Raw genomic sequence first — 17,829 nt, 5'->3', positions numbered from 1 at the left:
GTACAGCATGCCAAGGAAGTTCATATACGCAGGTTCGTTAAGCTCAAGTCGCGTGTACACGCTAGTTGGATTCAGAAAAAGCGCGTGTATGTGAAAAGTACCTTTTGGTCCATGGTGGTTAGTCCTTGGAAGTTGTGCCTATGATTTCGGACCATTGTGTCTCGACGGGTGTGTCGATCCCTAGTTTTGAAGTTGATGGTATTGTGTTACTATGGTTTTGGCTCTTGGTATTGAGCAAGGCCTAAGGTTATATAAGGAGAAGAAGATCATTAGGCAAATACATCTTTCGACAAGGCTTGAATATCTAAGAGAGAAAGAGATCTGATATGCAGGTGCTGGGTTGCTTGATCTAAGCCAAGGAGAGATCACATCGGTTGATGGAAGACTAGATCTAAGGATAGATCGGGATCTAATGGTTTGAAATGCACTATCATGATATGGGTGATTATGCGTATTTCTAGATCTGCATATTGTCGCAATGTTATGTTCTGGGTCTAACTGATGTCTGGTACAGCTGCAAATTGAGAAAATTTATTTTTAGATCTGTACGCAGGTTGGCTTCGACAAAAGCGCGTGTATACGCGGGTTTTGCTCATTGAAGTAGCGTATATCTTTTGAAGCTTGATTTTGGGTTTACAGTGGGGTCTGACTGTTATTGCAGAGTTCTGTAGTCTGCTCTGTGTTCTGGTAACTGGTGATTGACAGGGTTCAGTGGTTCAGTGATTCAAAGTTTGGTTGTTTTATGCTTCAATGATCTGTTGTGAAAATTGAATGAATTGGGGTCTACAGATTGTAATGTTGTGCTTCAGGAATATCCAGTCTGAAAATGTATGAAAGGTGGTACCTGAAGGAAAGAAGATTGTAGGTCAGCACCTACGTACTAGTATCTTGGCTAGTACAAGAGCAAAGGGGGTTGGAGCTCCCTTCCAAGGAAGTTTGGAGAACGAGAGAAGGTTGTAGCCTTCTGCAGGTTGTAGCCTGCGTACTGGTATAAGGCTGCACCAGTACAAAAGATTGTAAACTGAAGTTTCATATTAAAGAAAGATAGAGACAACTTGCAGCAGGTGGTTTTCACCCACATTGGGTTTCCACCTTACATCTTGGTGTTCATGTGTGTGGCTTTTGATCTATTCTGTTATACTGCACCTGTTTACTATTAATGTGGTGAATAATGTCCTGATGAACTTAACTGAAGAATAAGCTAACTAAATTATGAGTTTTCTTCTTATACGCTGTTTTGTTTAGTCATAGTAGCGTGTACACGCTGGTTCACCTAACTGAAGTAGCGTATATGTTTCTGAGCATTGAAAAAGTTTGATTGATCTGATAATACTGATTCACCCCCCTCTCAGTATTATTTCCAACAATACATCCCTTTAGGCCTGCGGACGTAACAAAATTACATTTAGCGTTATGATCTAAGCCTTTTGGCTATAACGAAATAACAACAACATTACGTTCTAAGCCTTTCGACTATAACAAAATACTAAACTTAAGCATTCAGTCGACGACCTGATCTCTATCATATCCCTGACTTATCTCTGCTCTGAGCCCAACTCGAGATGAACAATTCTGAATGATATGTCTGTGTTAGGTAGTGAGTTGTCATGGAAGTTTAGGATTTGCCCTACCTGCACTCGACCATGCTAAAGAAATGATTAATACATTACTTACCAAATACTTTAGGAAAGAAGATATTAGTTGCAAAGAATATTAAAGGTATAAAATCTATAAAATTAATTAATTAAGTACATTTGTAACCCTTAAATATGAAATATAAAGTTAGTGCAGGAAAAGGAACGATTCTTGGAATAGTGCAGGAATAAGGAGGTTGTGAGGTTAAAACAGAGGTCTAAGGTTATGAATTTGAAGTAGGAAAGGGGTTAAAAGTGAATCAATTTAGCCTACCAATAGTGACCATAATGATTCTTTCTCCTTGAAACTTTTCGGGTCGTCTTGGATCCCTTTCCCCGGGTGTGCCTCTGATAAGTGTTTGTGGAACCCTCACTATCGTTGAAATGTGATGAAGTGCTCTCATCATTTTTCGTTGGTTGGTCACTAGCTGTTTTGGAGCATTCCCCAACTTCCTTTCTGACATACCCAAGTCCTACATAATGAGCCAATTCCTCTACTTTGATGGGGTTCATAATGCCTTGGACATTAATGTCAAGGCCCTTTCCTTGATACCCCATTTTCTTCAAAACTTTTGATCCAATTCCTGTAGTATGTCTCTCAAAAGCAGCGAAATCATCATCATGAAAAGTACATGAAATTGAAGAATCACTGTTTACTTTCCATTGGTTATGATGCAACTTTTCCGAGGCCTCCTCCTTAGCTTGTAACTGGAATTTCAACCTTTGTTTCTCCTTCTCTACTTCTTGTAGGAGTCTCCTTAGTTCAACATTCTCTACCTAAACGCTTTGGTTTATTTCTTCGAGTTCTTTTGAACCATGCCGCATTTGGTGCCCTTTTAATCTTTGGTACAACACCTACTAAAATTTTTGTCTCATCGCATAAATAAGAACCTATGTCGATGGGTCCATTTTTTGCGATCCCAAAAGCTGCAATCTTCATTTCGTCACCTAAATCTCACCCCGGGTCAATTTGCCCACCGCTTGCAAATCCCGCAGTTGTGACCTTCTCATCCTCCTCTAATTGACTCTTGATCTTCTTGCATGGTTGCAACTGTCTTCTGCTTCTCTTTTCTGTCGTTACTCTTAGGTCTCAATTTTGGGTGCAATATCCATCAATACTCTTCAGCATGCCCTTCTTTCTCACAATGAGTACAAGAGGACTTTTCTCCTCTTCTCTTAGCTGTTGCAACCCTTTTTGGCTGGTCATCTTGTTCATGCTTCCCCCTCCTTTTAATATTCACAAACTTCACACTAGCATCATCAAGAGTTTTAGTTTCAAGCAATAATAATGAATGACAAATTATCATGCAAAGAGCCAATATATTTCATCTGCGTCTTAGGAGTGTCTAGTGGAACATTCAATGTTAGAGCTTGTTTCCTAAACTCCTCTATAAAACTATGAACATTTTGATCTTTACTTTGTTTCAAATGTTTCCATTCCATCATGGCTTTCTGTTTGTATCGCAATGGGTAAAACTACACCCTTAAAGCAAAAATGAACTCAGACCAAGATGAAGTACGTTTATGACTATTGTTACCACCTTGTTGCAACTTGCCTTCCCACCATCCAAGAGCGGTACCAGTCAATCGAAGGGATGCTAGATGGATCTTGAATTCATCCTCTTTGATTTGTTGTATGCAACAATACACTTCAACCTGTATTATCCAATTATCTAGATTTTATCCATTAGATTCTCCGGTAAAAACAAGTAAATCAAATTTGACATCTAGTTAAAAAATTTGATTTTTAGATGTTTTCCTATTATGCATGTTAGAGTGATGAGAAGAAGAAGAAGAAGAAGAACTATCACTAGAAGATGGAGAGGGGGGAGGCCCTTCTCCTCCATGATTTTCCTATGCATGGTCATCTGGCTCTTTCTTCTTAGGCTTGATTGTCTTCTCATACTCAGCAAATAGCTTATCAAATTTCTCTGCCATGTTGTAGAAAACCTTGTGATAGTTTCATTCTTCTTCCCATCGAGCTTCCTCATATTCCATGTTTCGTCTTCATGGTGCACACCCTGCTTCACAATCAAAGGACTTAAGTTTTCCTTCACCTCTTTGGAGCTTGTTCCTGGTTAACATTCACTCACGCAACTTGCATCAAGTAGACCTTCTCTAATACCAAACTTGATCCAGATCTCTTAACTTCAAGGATGCATTTAGAATTGCATATAACAGAGCATATTAACAATGAAACTTAAACCACATGAAAAAATAGGAAAAACATAAGCAAACATGAGATCAAGACACAACGATTTGCTTACGGAGTTCACCCAATGTGGGCTACATCTCTCGGCCCTGCTCAATAGTGGGGAGGCCATCTTTTATTAAGTGGCATCAAATAAATCAAGTACAAGAAACATTACATAAATGGTCCTTATACCTCCAATCTGGAAGATGGCCTAAAAATGGAGAGCCCAGCTACTAAAATTGACATCACCACTGAATTCTTGGTGAAAAATATTGCAGAAACGACAATAAATTTGTCAAATTCTGACAAAGTCACTCTTGGCCCTCTAGGGAATCTTTAGAGAATCCTTCTGATACCCCCGCCCAGGTTTTCGGGCCCCTGGGACGCTCCTGATTCTACTCCGCGTGGTTCCTCCTCTCAATTCCGCTCCTCGTCTGCTAGTTCCTCCCCCGTCGAATGAGAAAAGGCAAGTTTAAATAGTGTAGAGGTGGCAAACTTTACAAAGCGCTCCACCTTGGTGCATTTCTTAGGGCAGAGAGGATGAGGTGGGGAGGTCGAGGGTTCCAACCCCGCCGAACCCCCACCTGTGGAAATTTGTTTTAAACATGTATTAAATTTGGAGGGGTTTGTTGTTACCACTGGCATTTGTTTTAACCGCCAAAAATTTAGTTAAACCATTGACTATTAATATAATCTGCCTTTGGGTGGAGAGTTGAGACCGCCCGGTGGGGGCCAGTCACGTGGGCTAGGAAGGTTCAAGCCCCACTGGTCTTGGATTTTGGTTGCTATTTGGTTGGTAGGGTTCGCACCATGTGGCTGACCCAACCTTCATATGCCATATATAATATGCAGAGTAGGGGTGGCGGGGGTGGCAGGTGGCCCCCCCCCCATAATTATATTTTTTGGGTTTTTACATAACCAACCCATTTTGTCTAATTTTGCCGACTTTATGGGTTCATAGACAAATTAACCACCCTACAATTTTTCTCATTCTCAGGAGCCAGATTTCGTGCATTGGCTCTCAGTCAATTTGTAGCATCCTTAAGCCTACCACTTGTCCACTTTGACAAAAACTTTGACCAACCATATCTTGACCATACAAACTCGAATCTGAGTGTCGTTTTGATCCAGGTCCACCCACCTATCCCATTTGGACCCCCACAACTGTCTCTTTCAACTTTTTCAGTTTCCTAAATTGTAGCACAGTTTACTATTTTTAGCAGTTTTTCAGGTCCTCAACTTCCGGAGCCATTTTGAGGCCCTAAACGACGTTTTTTGGGAAATATGGGGGATAGATATTTCTAACGAGCTATTGTACACGTCAAACAGAGATCGTATGCCAAAGTTACGACCCCGGGAAGTTGATGTACCAATTTACCCAAACGGGGCCCACAGTTTGGCGTTTCATCTCCTAAGGTTAGGTTTTGGAATGTTAAGGGATTTCCATTGTTTCTCAACAATAAATAGGCCTTCGAGCTCCATTGTAACACAATTCAGAGGCATGTAGCCACCACATCTCTTCTCAGAGATAAGCTACCATCGCCCTAGCTGGTTTATTTCCATTTCTGGTTGTAAGCATATTTCAGTATTTTCCATTAATGAAATGAAGTATTATTTTTGTTGCATCTTTGTGTATATGGTTATCTCTGTAATTTGTTGCGTTCCTGTTTAAATCCGGATCAGTGGTATCAGAGCGGTCTACTTTTTCCTTATTTTTCTTTGCATGTCCCCAACAAGGTCGGGATATAAGGAGTTAGGGCTTGAACTGGTTGAACCTTTGCAAGACCAGCCTCACAAATCCCGACGGCCTCCCATGGTGGATGAGAAGAAAGACGAGGGGGCAGGAGATCCCATCAAAATCTTGCTCGAAGAAGCGCTCGACCGGCAAAGGAACGCGATGATGGATAGCTTTGTGCAGATCCTTCAGCGGCTACCCAGAGGCGATGCATCGGCTTCCAACAGCGACTCTGGAAATGCCACACCGTTTAAGGTACAAGTTAATTTTGAAATCCCCATCTTCGAGGGTCAAATAGACACAGATGCCGTAGATAAATGGTTGAATCTGCTAGATGGGTATTTTTTTGTTCACGAATTTTCAAGTCGGGAAAAGATTGTTTTCGCTCTTCTCAAAGCAGCCCCCCACGTCAAGGACTGGTGGGAAACCTACTGCGAGCAGAAGGATGAAAGTACTGGCTCACTATTTTCAGCCGCACCCACTTGGAATGACTTCCAGGATGCCATCAAGGAGCAGTACTACCCTGTCGGAAGCTATGAGGACAAATACATCAAATGTACCACACTGCGGCAGGGACGAGACCAAGATGTGCCGGAGTTCACAAAAATTTTTCATACCCTTCGCACACAGTTGGGTATCAAAGATTTTGAGCTGCATCTGGTACTCAAATACCGCGGCTGCCTACACAGATACATCCAGGAAGAGATGGGGTTCTTGAACATCTCCTCACTCGGCACAGCATACCGATACGCTGTCAAAATCGAGCAAAAGTTCAAACAAAAGAAGCGAGACTTTGGATCTGCAAATCCGAAGCCCAAAGGACAAAGCCAAGGCGGGGTGACGCAAGACAACCCATCGAAGTCGCAAGAAAAGAACAACACCACGAAGCCGAAGAAGGACACAAAAAAGTGGTGTGAGTTCCACAAGAGTCCCACTCATAACACAAGTGAGTGTCGGACCAAGCAGTCGTTGGTGGCCGAGTTGAAGGCTTCTGAATCAGATGCATGTTCTGACCCTGAGCCAGAACTTGACAAGAGGAATGGGAAAGGGATGCAGATCATTGATGCGTATCCCAGCGCCACTGTTGCCACTGCCAAGATCCAGAAGAATGACGCTGCAGATCCAGAAGAGGGGGAGCATCTTTTCCACTCACAGATGTGGGTGAAGGGTTCGCCACTGCAATTCATTGTCGACAGTGGCAGCCAAAAGAACCTCATTTCAGCAGAGGTCGTGAAGCAGTTGGGCCTACTAACTACACCGCACCCGCAGCCGTACAGTATCGGGTGGCTTCACGAAGGACGAGATCTGAAAGTTCGCCAGCAATGCCGCCTTCCCTACAGCATCAAACCCTTCACAGATGAGGTATTGTGTGATGTTACACCTCTAGATGTTTGTGATGTATTATTAGGCCAGCCATACTTGTGGAGGCGACATGCTGTGTATGAGTCTAGGCCTCGTCCTGTCATTATTTCTTTGAATAATTCATTATACAGGATACCGGAGGTAGCCCCACCTACCGCCACATCTTTGATCACTACTAAGAAAGGCAGAAAGCTCATCTCCCAGACTAGGAAATTCATCTATCTGGTTCACTCCCAAGGTAAGGGGAAGATCATTGTTACATCCATTACCCCTACAAAGTGTTCCTCCACGCAGCAGCAGCAGCAAAGGGATACGGTCATTACAGAACACAGGAACAACTTCTCCTCACCCACAGGGGTACCACATAAGTTTCAGGTGGGCAACAAAGTTTGGTTACATCTGCAGAAAGAATGCCTTACAAGAGCCTATCAGAAGCTCCGACCACTCCGACATGGTCCTTACACCAGTACCAAGGCTACGGGAAACAATGCTTTGAAGCACAACATTCCTCCATTCCTTCGCTTGCACCGAGTGTTCATTGTGGACCATCACCGACCATGCTTCCCACCATTTCTGGTCACAATAGAGATTGCAGAACAGCTCACCAGAGACCCAGCTCAGCAGAAGCTTCATCATCTCAGGGAGGAACTCAACGCAATGGGGACCATTGCTTCCTAAGGGGGGAGGAATGATCCAGGTGGATGTTGGTGGCCACCCACCTATCCCATTTGGACCCCCACAACTGTCTCTTTCAACTTTTTCAGTTTCCTAAATTGTAGCACAGTTTACTATTTTTAGCAGTTTTTCAGGTCCTGAACTTCCGGAGCCATTTTGAGGCCCTAAACGATGTTTTTTGGGAAATCTGGGGGCAACATGGGTCCCTTCCCAAAGTGGTAGTGCTCGGATAGATCTTTCTAATGAGCTATTGTACGCGTCAAACGTAGATCGTATGCCAACGTTACGACCCCGGGAAGTTGATGTACTAATTTACCCAAACGGGGCCCACAGTTTGGCGTTTCATCTCCTAAGGTTAGGTTTTGGAATGTTAAGGGTTTTCCATTGTTTCTCAACAATAAATAGGCCTTCGAGCCTCATTGTAACACAGTTCAGAGGCATGTAGCCACCACATCTCTTCTCAGAGATAAGCTACAATCGCCCTAGCTGGTTTATTTCCATTTCTGGTTGTAAGCATATTTCAGTATTTTCCATTAATGAAATGAAGTATTATTTCCGCTACATCTTTGTGTATATGGTTATCTCTGTAATTTGTTGCGTTCTTGTTTAAATCCGGATCGCGTTTGCACCTTTGGAATCAGGGCAACGAGCACTACGATTTGGTCATGGTTTTTCTTCCATCTGAAGACTTTTATTTTTGAGCTATTTTCAAGGCCACTTGTATTTATGGATCCTCCCAGATCAGTACCACTACACGTCACTTTATTGAACTGCTCATGAATGAATAAGCATCAGGGCTGACATGTAGCCAATCATACATCATGCTACTTCCATGTTCCAAACTACTCACAATGTTGTAACCATCTAGCACTGCTATCAATTGATGGCATAAAAGAAGGCGCCTCATGTCATCCCTATGGCCTGCTACCAATTCTCTCAAACTATGCCCTCAAAGAGCTACCAACATACGTGTAAACACTACTGCTCAGCTGGTCAAACCCTGCTATCCATCCTTACATCAATATGTTGTACAACTAGAGGATATTTCCTTCAAAACCTACGTCCCTTGAAGAAAAGTGCAGGGATAATTTAGACCAACAATAGAAGCCATAAAGAGATTCGAGAATCTTAGTCAACAACCACAGGTGAAACCAAATATACGAACCCAAAGTGATGTCTAAACATTTCACTGTCTTGCCTTAGTTGACCAAGAGTTTCAGAGCACATAAGATCAAATGTAATGAGAATTTTTGTATGCTTGAGAGGTATTTTGGATCTTTCTTTTATAGGCATTTGTGTGGACTAAAGAGGGAATTCATGTAAACATTGGAGGAGGAATTTTAAGAAATGTAAGCATTTAATTGTTGCAACTTATTTAATTTGCATTATATATCAACCTAGACCCTAAGCAAAGCCCATGTACCCTTTATACTTAGGAATTAAGTTATTCAAGGGTTAAATTGTCCACTCAATAGAATAAATAACCTTTAATAAACTTATTTAAATATTTGTTTTAAGGATTATGCCTAGAAATATTTTTAATTCTACTACCATTTGAAATCAATGATTGGCTTAGTGTATATGGTCCTACTTGGTTGTGAAGTCAATGATTGGTTTATTGTCTTTGGTTCAAATTATTCAACTTATACATAATGAGATTGCAACGAGAATCATTGTCATATATTAATAGCTATAGGAGGATTAATCATAAGGTGTCATGTCACAACCCCTTGGGGTTTTAGCCCACAAAGTTGGGTCTTCAACTTCAAATGTGAATATTTCTCAAACCAGGAGGAACAACAAGGCGTACCACATATATAAAAAATCATCTCTTCGAAGAGAATCTAATGACCTAAATCTCCAACCTAAACTCAATGGTTTGATATTTCAAAAACCCTAGACAAAGTTGGGGTACAACTTCAGTTCAGGGAACCCAAAACCTAGGACTTGGGTTTTCAACCATCCAACAGTGGAGCTGCCAAATTGATGTAATATGAAAATTACTAGGAAGCATTCATTAACCATTTGACATCAATAACTGAAGTTTTTAGTCAAAGTCAAACTTGGTCAACTCTAGGGGTTGACATCAATGACAACACCATCCTACAATAACCCCCTTTGTCATTGATGGAAACACACATACTCCTTTTGTGAGTACAACTCCCCCTGACATCATGCTTCATCTTCTCCTCATTATTTCAATCTTCTTCTCAGGTTTTTCTCTCCCCCTTTGACATCAATGGCAAAGGGTGACTCCCCCTAACAATCTGCCTACTTCTTGTGGAGATGTTATCTACCTATGCTCTCCCTGATGAGAAGCCTTCTTCTGACACTAGAAATCTCTTTGGAACTATAATCCTTTAACTGTTCTGCTCCCCCTAAACCTATTATACATTTGACACAATTGTCTTGTAGCTATTATCTTGTCCATGTTGTCTATTTGTCAATGGTAGACCTATACCCCATACTACTAAATGGACTCCCCATATTCAAAATTCAAGGAGCTGTTGAGCTAGATTGTTCAAAATAGTTTGTGACCCAATGGGCCATCTTTACTAGTGTCATTATTTGAAGCAACTGCTAATTCCCCATAATCTTTTTCTTTTACGAACCCTAAAATAATAACTGTTGAGACCTTCTTATCTGCTTGATCTTCTTCTTGTGTCTATTTCATTTTCCAGTTCTTCCTGCAATCTCAAGACATGTGCCCATAGTTATGACACTTGAAGCATTCAATGTTGTCCATAGCGATTCCATCTAATATCTACAATCACGAGCTATATGGTCATAGTTATGGCATTTGAAACATTCAATGCCTAAGCCATCTGGCACAAATTCTCTACTAACAAATACATCATGAAACCTGTCTCGCCATCTTGCAAACTTTCTTTGCGGATGATAATGGTACCTTCCAAATACTTCACAATCCCTAACCATATGTCCATTGTTAGTACATAAAAAAAAGTAACCATTAAATGAACATGCATACCTGGATGATTCATTCGGAGGTGGTGGTCCTTGATAATTGTACTTGTCAACATCTTTACAATCCCTAACCATATGTCCATAGATAGGACATGAAAAACAATAACCATTAGATGGATGAACGTACCTGGATGATTTTCTATACTCATTCTTCTTTGGAGGTGGTCGCATAGTCTTTTGTTATTCTTTTTCCTTGACTGCTATGGTATCATTTTTCAGAGTTACAACATTCTTCTTTGGTTCAGTCTTCCTCTTAATCCCTATGTGCAAATATATGGAGCTTGTACCTCCATAAATTGGAGCCTTACTTGTTCTTTTTGCCAATTCTTTATCTGTCCCATCCATAACCTGTCAATGGTCCTTTTCTTTGAGCTTGTTGATCTCATTAAGCACTGCATCATGTTCTTCTTGCTTTTGAGTAAGATCTTCTTGAAACCATATTTTCAAGAACTCCTCCTTTTTTCTACCTCTTTAACCTGTAGCTTGAGAAGAGTGGTCTTCTCTACTTCTCTATTGAGAACCTGTATCTATTCCTTATGCTTCCCATTTTCAATCCTGAGCCTGCTTATTTCTGTTGAAGATGTTTCTAATTCCTTTTGCTTCTGGTCAACTACGAAAATGTACCTTTGATTATATTCCTTTAATTGGTTTGCCAATACTTTCTTTTCCATTTCTGCTTCCTGTACTTGTTTCTTAAGCCTATTAATATCTGTCATGGTTACGTCAAATTCTTGTTGCTTTTGATAGAATTCAATTTTTTTGTCTTCTTCCAGCTACACTCTAAGACTGTTGATAATTTTTTTTTTTTTTTTTTTTTTTTTTTTCTAGATTGTATGCTTCTGTGATTCATGATATAATGATCAGATCTTTAGGAGAAATCACATAGATAACAAAGATAACATGGAATTTATTGTTGCATTTCTGGGATTTATATATTTTTGGTCTATTGATCTTGCTCCTCATCGTGGTCCTAACGATGAACCTAGATCTAGGTTCGAAATGCGTCGACCCTTTGTTATCTATGTGATTTATCCTTAATATGTGAGCATTAATTTCATTTTTCTTATTGATTTCTTCAACACATTCTTTTGTTGTTTCCAATTTTGCTTCTAGAAATTTTTCCTTTTCCCTTTGAATTTTAAGTTCTTTATTAACTCTGACCACTTCATTTTGAAATTTGGTCTTACTCATTTTTTCAACTTCTTCACTATCATCATTAGGATCCACATGATATTCAAGATCCATCACTTGATCTACATGCTTCTTTGAGTAGAGATTATGAAGTATTTCCCAAAGAATTTTGGCTATTGAACATTGAACAATTTTTGCTTTTACAGAATTTGGAAGAACATTAAGAATGACATTCATGAATTTTGAATTGCACCTTTTAGCTTCGTCAGTAGACATGTATCTAGAAACAACCGATTTCCATACATTATGAGCTTGAAAATGGACTGCCATTCTCGATTCCCATATCCAATAATTATCTTCATTAAATTCGGGAGTTGGTGCACCATACTAATTTTCTTTAGATGTTATTGTACCTGTACCTTCTCTTGCATCCTTGGAATTATTGGCAACTTGCTTCTTTGAATTTCCCATCTCTATGCTAGGATATCTGCCTTCTAGCGGTTAATTTGTTACTAAAGGAACCATGCTCTGAAACCAATTGTTGGAAATACTTGGGGGCGAGGGGGGGGGTGTGGGGTGGTAGTGAATCAATATTTCTTAGCAATTAACACTTTTTAATCCTCTTCCAAGCATCAATTAATCTTCAGTTATTATTATTGTTCTTCTTTAGATAATCATAAAAAAATATCCACAGTAGACTACACCATACAACAATGCAAAAAGACAAAACAATGGACATAAATATTTTTAGTTGGAAAACCCCCTCTGAGTCAAAAACCACCAAACACTTCTTTAGTAATTGTCTTCTCCTTGTTAAAAATAAATTGATTATATCAATATTTCAGCCGCAACGGAGGGAGGCGTCAACCCCCTAATTTACATTCTACAACCTGTAATATGATACTAAAAACTAATATCCTGTTGCAATCAGAAGGATGCCCCAACGCCTTGTAAGTCAAGCCACAACCAGACGAGTTCCCTAACACTTTGTTTACTAGCTGTTGTCAAAAAGGATGCTTCGTCACCTTGAATTTTATTAGCCCAAACTTAAAGGACGCCACAACACCATGTGTAGGCTATGACGTTCCCTAGCACCAACCTACCACCCTGAAGTTTTCTCAGGCCACAACCTAAAGGTGACTCCAATCACCTTCCTTGCACCATCCTACCACCCTGAAGAGTCAGCAGACAATGTTTCATAAATTTTCAAACTGGATCCCCTATGCTCTGAATCAATATAGTAAATTTGTAAAGAATATATTATATATCTTTCAAATCATGGTAGCCACTGACCACTACACAATTAAACTGATCACTGCACAATGTTGCACATCAAAGTCATTTCTCAACTACACGTCATTGTCACTGCTCGCAAAGGTCACTATGCATCATAACTAAACCACTGCACTTCCCATCATCAAGGGCTCACAAAACTGGATACCACTGCATGTCACTATACTGAACTTCTCATGAATGAATAAGCATTAAGGATCATATGCAAACAATCATACATCACGTTGCTTCCTTGTTCCAAACTTCTCACAATGATGCAACCATGTGGCACTATTATCAAATGATGGCACAAACAAAAGTGGCTCAGGTAATACCTATGACCTACCAATTCTCTCAAACTATGCCCTTAGAGAACTACCAACATACGTGTAAACATTGTTGCTCAATTGGTCAAACCCTATTATCCATCCTTACATCAATATGCTTTACAACTAGATAATATTACCTTCAAAAATTGCTTCCCTTGAAGAAAAGTGCAGGGATAATTTCGACCAACAATAGAAGCCCTAAAGGGAGCCAAGAATCTTAGTAAAAAATTGCAGGAGAAACCAGAGTTCCAAACCCAAAGTGATGTCTAAACATTTTGTTTTCTTACCTCATTTGATTGAGAGTTTTAGAGCACATAAGATCAAATCTAATGAGAATTTTTGTATGTTTGAGAGGTGTTTTTTATATTCCTTTTATAGGAATATGTGTGGACTAAAGAGGGGCTTCATGTAAATGTCGGAGGAGTCCTTTTAGGAAATGTAAGCATTTAATTATTGTAACTTCTTTAATTTGCATTATATATCAACTTAGACACTAAGCAAAGCCCATGTACCCTTTATAATTAGGAATTAAGTTAGTCAAGGGTTGATTTGTCCACTCAATAAAATAAATAACTCTTAATAACCTTATTAAAAATATTTTTCTTAAGGATTATAATGCATATAAATATTTTTAATTCTACTAGAATTTGAAATCAATGATTGGCTTAGTGTATATGGTTCTACCTGGTTGTGAAGTCAATGCTTGGTTTATTGTCTTTAGTTCTTGAAGCTATTCAACTTACATGCAATAATTTTGCAACAATAATCATTGTAATATATTGATAACCATAGGAGAATTAATAATAAGCTGTCATGTCACAACCATTTGTGGTTTTAGCCCACAAAGCTAGATATTCAAATTCAAATGTGAATATTTCCCAAACCAGGAGGAACTATGGGGCGTACCACATATCAACATAAACACCCAATTCATTGGGATCTTCGTATCAGTTCGGATCGTTAAGAAAACGACAGATGGACAGATCTCTATTTCCTATACAATATCCGAAGCAATATAAATACTCTAAGAAACCGCTATATCTTCGAGGAGAAAATAATTACCTAGATCTCCAATCCAAACAAAATGGTTTGATCTTTAAAAATCCTCGTCAAAGTAAAAGTACATCCTTAGTCCAGGGAACCCAAACCCTAGGACTTGGGTTTTCAACCATCCAACAGTGGAGCTACCAACTTGATGTAATTCGACAATTACTAGGAAGTGTTCATTAACAATTTGACATCATAACTGGTGTCTTTAGTCATATTCAAACCTAGTCAGCTCGAGGGGTTGACATCAATTTCAACACCATCCAACATCATGGTGCATATATATTACATTATTCTATATTTTGACTTTTTAAAGTATATTTTTTGGTCATTTTTTGAAAGTATATTTCAACTAAACCAAGCATTGCAGATTTTTTATACGACTGTTTCATTCAACTCCACGCTTGGAATAACTTTTTTTTAAGATGTCACACTTAGAATAAATGATAAAGAGAATATGCACATTGTTATGAGATCTTAAGATTTTTCTTTCTGAATTTATTTCTAACACATATTTCTATACTCTTCATTCAAAGGAATTGCACAAATTTTGCAGGGTTTACCAGTGCGCTCAGTCATGTATGACAATTCCACATAATATTGTTTTCTATGTCAAAAGGCATTTATTTCTTATGCACAAACTTCAACCTCAAGTTTCTGTTGGAGTTCTTGGATTTGTGTCTTAACAGACTATTATGCTAACATTTCTTCAAACTTTATGTTAGCCTTCTTATTTTTAACATCTTATAGCCTATTTTCAACTTTTACCATATCTTCCATCACCTGCACCACTGTAGATATTCTTGGTGAAGAAACAAAATTATGGAAGAGTGATATTGAGAGGTTGGTTATTGTTTGTAGGAATCGTTATGAAATACCATGTTTTTCCAATTTTCAATCTAACAAACCCATGTGGCTCTACGACTATTAAGAATGGTGTCCCCAATATGCAGTCAATAAGGATATTTGACACTACAAAATTCATATTTATTTAATAATCCTTAAAGCAGAGGGTTTCTTGTCGCACCTCATATTGTAGATTCAACCGTTTATCCCTGATTCTAATAAATTCTTTGTTTTAATTATTCCAATAACTAGCAGGTATTTCCTTTTTGTTCAAAGCATTTTATGTCAGAACCACTATCAATTAATGTTTTAAGAAAAAACTTCTTCCCTTGACTGACAAGATTAATCATAACATGAAATTGTTGGTGTTGGATGGTGAGAACTCTCATAGAGTTTAAACTTGATAAATCATTAGCCTCATATATTTCAATATTTGGATTCTTGGCTGAGTAGAGAGATCCCATTTCAAAATATTTAGTGGTTAAGACCTCTTCAACTTTCTTTCCCTTTCCTATATCTACAATTTTCTTCTTCAATTCCACAATTTCCTTTTACAACAAATTGATTTCATTGCCTAGATCACTTAAAGTGAGCATCTTAGGTTTTTCTCTTCTGTTATGTCTGATAAAAGATCTAATATTTCGTTCAAAAGAGGCATCTACAAACAAAGGTTTGCTATCATCTGGCTTACCTGAACTTGAAGAAGTGTCAGGGTGTGATTTTAGCATTGTCTTCAGGAAGGTATCCATAAGATTTTGCTTCACCTTCAGGTAGAGCTTTAATTCCTGCTAGAAGCTTTGCCTCATTATCTCAGCTTTAGAGGCCATAAGGACTTTTAGCTTTCGAGGAGCTTCTACTTCTTCATCATCTATAGATTATGTAGAATAAAATTCTGTGTATTCATTGTTACAATTATAAAAATTAGGATCCTCGCAATCACATTCAATAAATAGAACTACCTGTCTAGGATCAGAGGAAAATTCTAAACTAAAACTTGATGTTTCAGTATTATCTTCACAACACCCACGGTTTAAAATATGAACTTCTTATTTAACTGGAAATGGTGCATTCAGACAATTATTTGTATTATGGTGGGGTGATTGGGATCAGTTTCATTTGCAATGAATTAGTTATGATGATTGTGGTTTTGTTTGTTGTGCTTTCTGAACTTTTTCTTGGGATTTCTTTCCATTGTGTTTTTTGGATTCTTCCCCTTAGGGACAACTTTGGAGGGAGTGGATTTCATTTGTCATATTTACAATTGGTTTTTTTAGGGTTCATGAGTTTCACCCTTCTCATATTTATATTTATATTTATTATATTTCTTTAATTTAATATTTAATATTTCTTTATATATTATTAATTTATACAAGTTTGTAAAAATGTCTTTGATTTTAAATAATTTTAATAATAAAAAAAATGAAATTTAATATTAGGTTTATATATTAAGTTGATATCAACCACATTTATTAATGTGGTTGTGCTAGTTTCATTAAAAAAAATTGAGGTAAAAAATGGGTCTTAAAAAACAAAAATGTACAACAAAAATCAATTTTATAAAAACCAACAGGATTCAATATGATGATGTCAACCATGGGTGACGATTTACCATTTTTCGAGTAAAAAGGTTAAAAGATTACCAAAAAAAAACTATTTTTTCAACTTGTATTTTCAACATATATCCCTACGATTTTACTCAAAGTTCAAGTGGGGGTACTCGTTGAATGCAAAATTTTAATTTTGCATCTAAGGAGTACTCACGTTGCATACTTTCGATGAACCCTATTACACAAAAAATGTGAAACACAGGAAAAAAAAACATGATTGCAATTACATTTTTTCATGTATGTCACATTTTTGTAATATATTTCACATTTTTCGTGTAGTAAAAAGTCCATCAAAAATATGCAACATGGGTACTCATTGGCAAAGTCACATGGTTCAAATTCAAATTCAAGTTTGACTACGATTAAGTTTGATTCAAATTCAATTTTTTTAATAAAGTTCACCATTAAATTCAAATATATATAATGTTAAATAAATTATAATATAAAATAATAAACCATATATACTTAAATATTTATTTATTTATATAACTTAAATAAAATTATTTTCGAAGTACATAATTTTTTTAATAAACTTTACCAATACTAGAAATATGAATTTCAATTTCAACTATATAACATAAGTTATATGATGTGTTAAAAGTATACGAATTTATTATATTTGATATTTATGCTCGAGAAAGATGAGCCCATCAAACACCTAGAGCCATTATGTTAAGTTATATAAATACAATTATTTTTAAATTATACAATTTAATTCGTACACACTTTACGAATAATAAAGATAATGAATTTTAACTACACAACGCAAAGGTATATGTACGTTAAGGCTAAGCTTTTATTTTCGAAAATTTCAACCTCTCTTTATCTTCTATTGATGATGCATTGAGAAATGAATGAAATGAAATGAATGATTTTAATGATGTCAACGATGTTGAGCAGCTTAAGGGACTAAGAAAATAACAACCTTAATTCATCTTATATTCTTTTTGATGTCGGATTTTCTGCTATGAGTCTTGACTAGAAGGCTAGCAATTTGATTGATCTTATCTTT

Source organism: Pinus tabuliformis, chromosome 9, assembly GCF_031772625.1.
Source record: "Pinus tabuliformis cultivar Carrire ecotype Pingquan chromosome 9, CPIR1, whole genome shotgun sequence".
NCBI classification, from domain to species: domain Eukaryota; kingdom Viridiplantae; phylum Streptophyta; class Pinopsida; order Pinales; family Pinaceae; genus Pinus; species Pinus tabuliformis.
The sequence above is the reverse complement of the archived record's forward strand: the minus strand, read 5'-3'. Positions refer to the sequence as shown.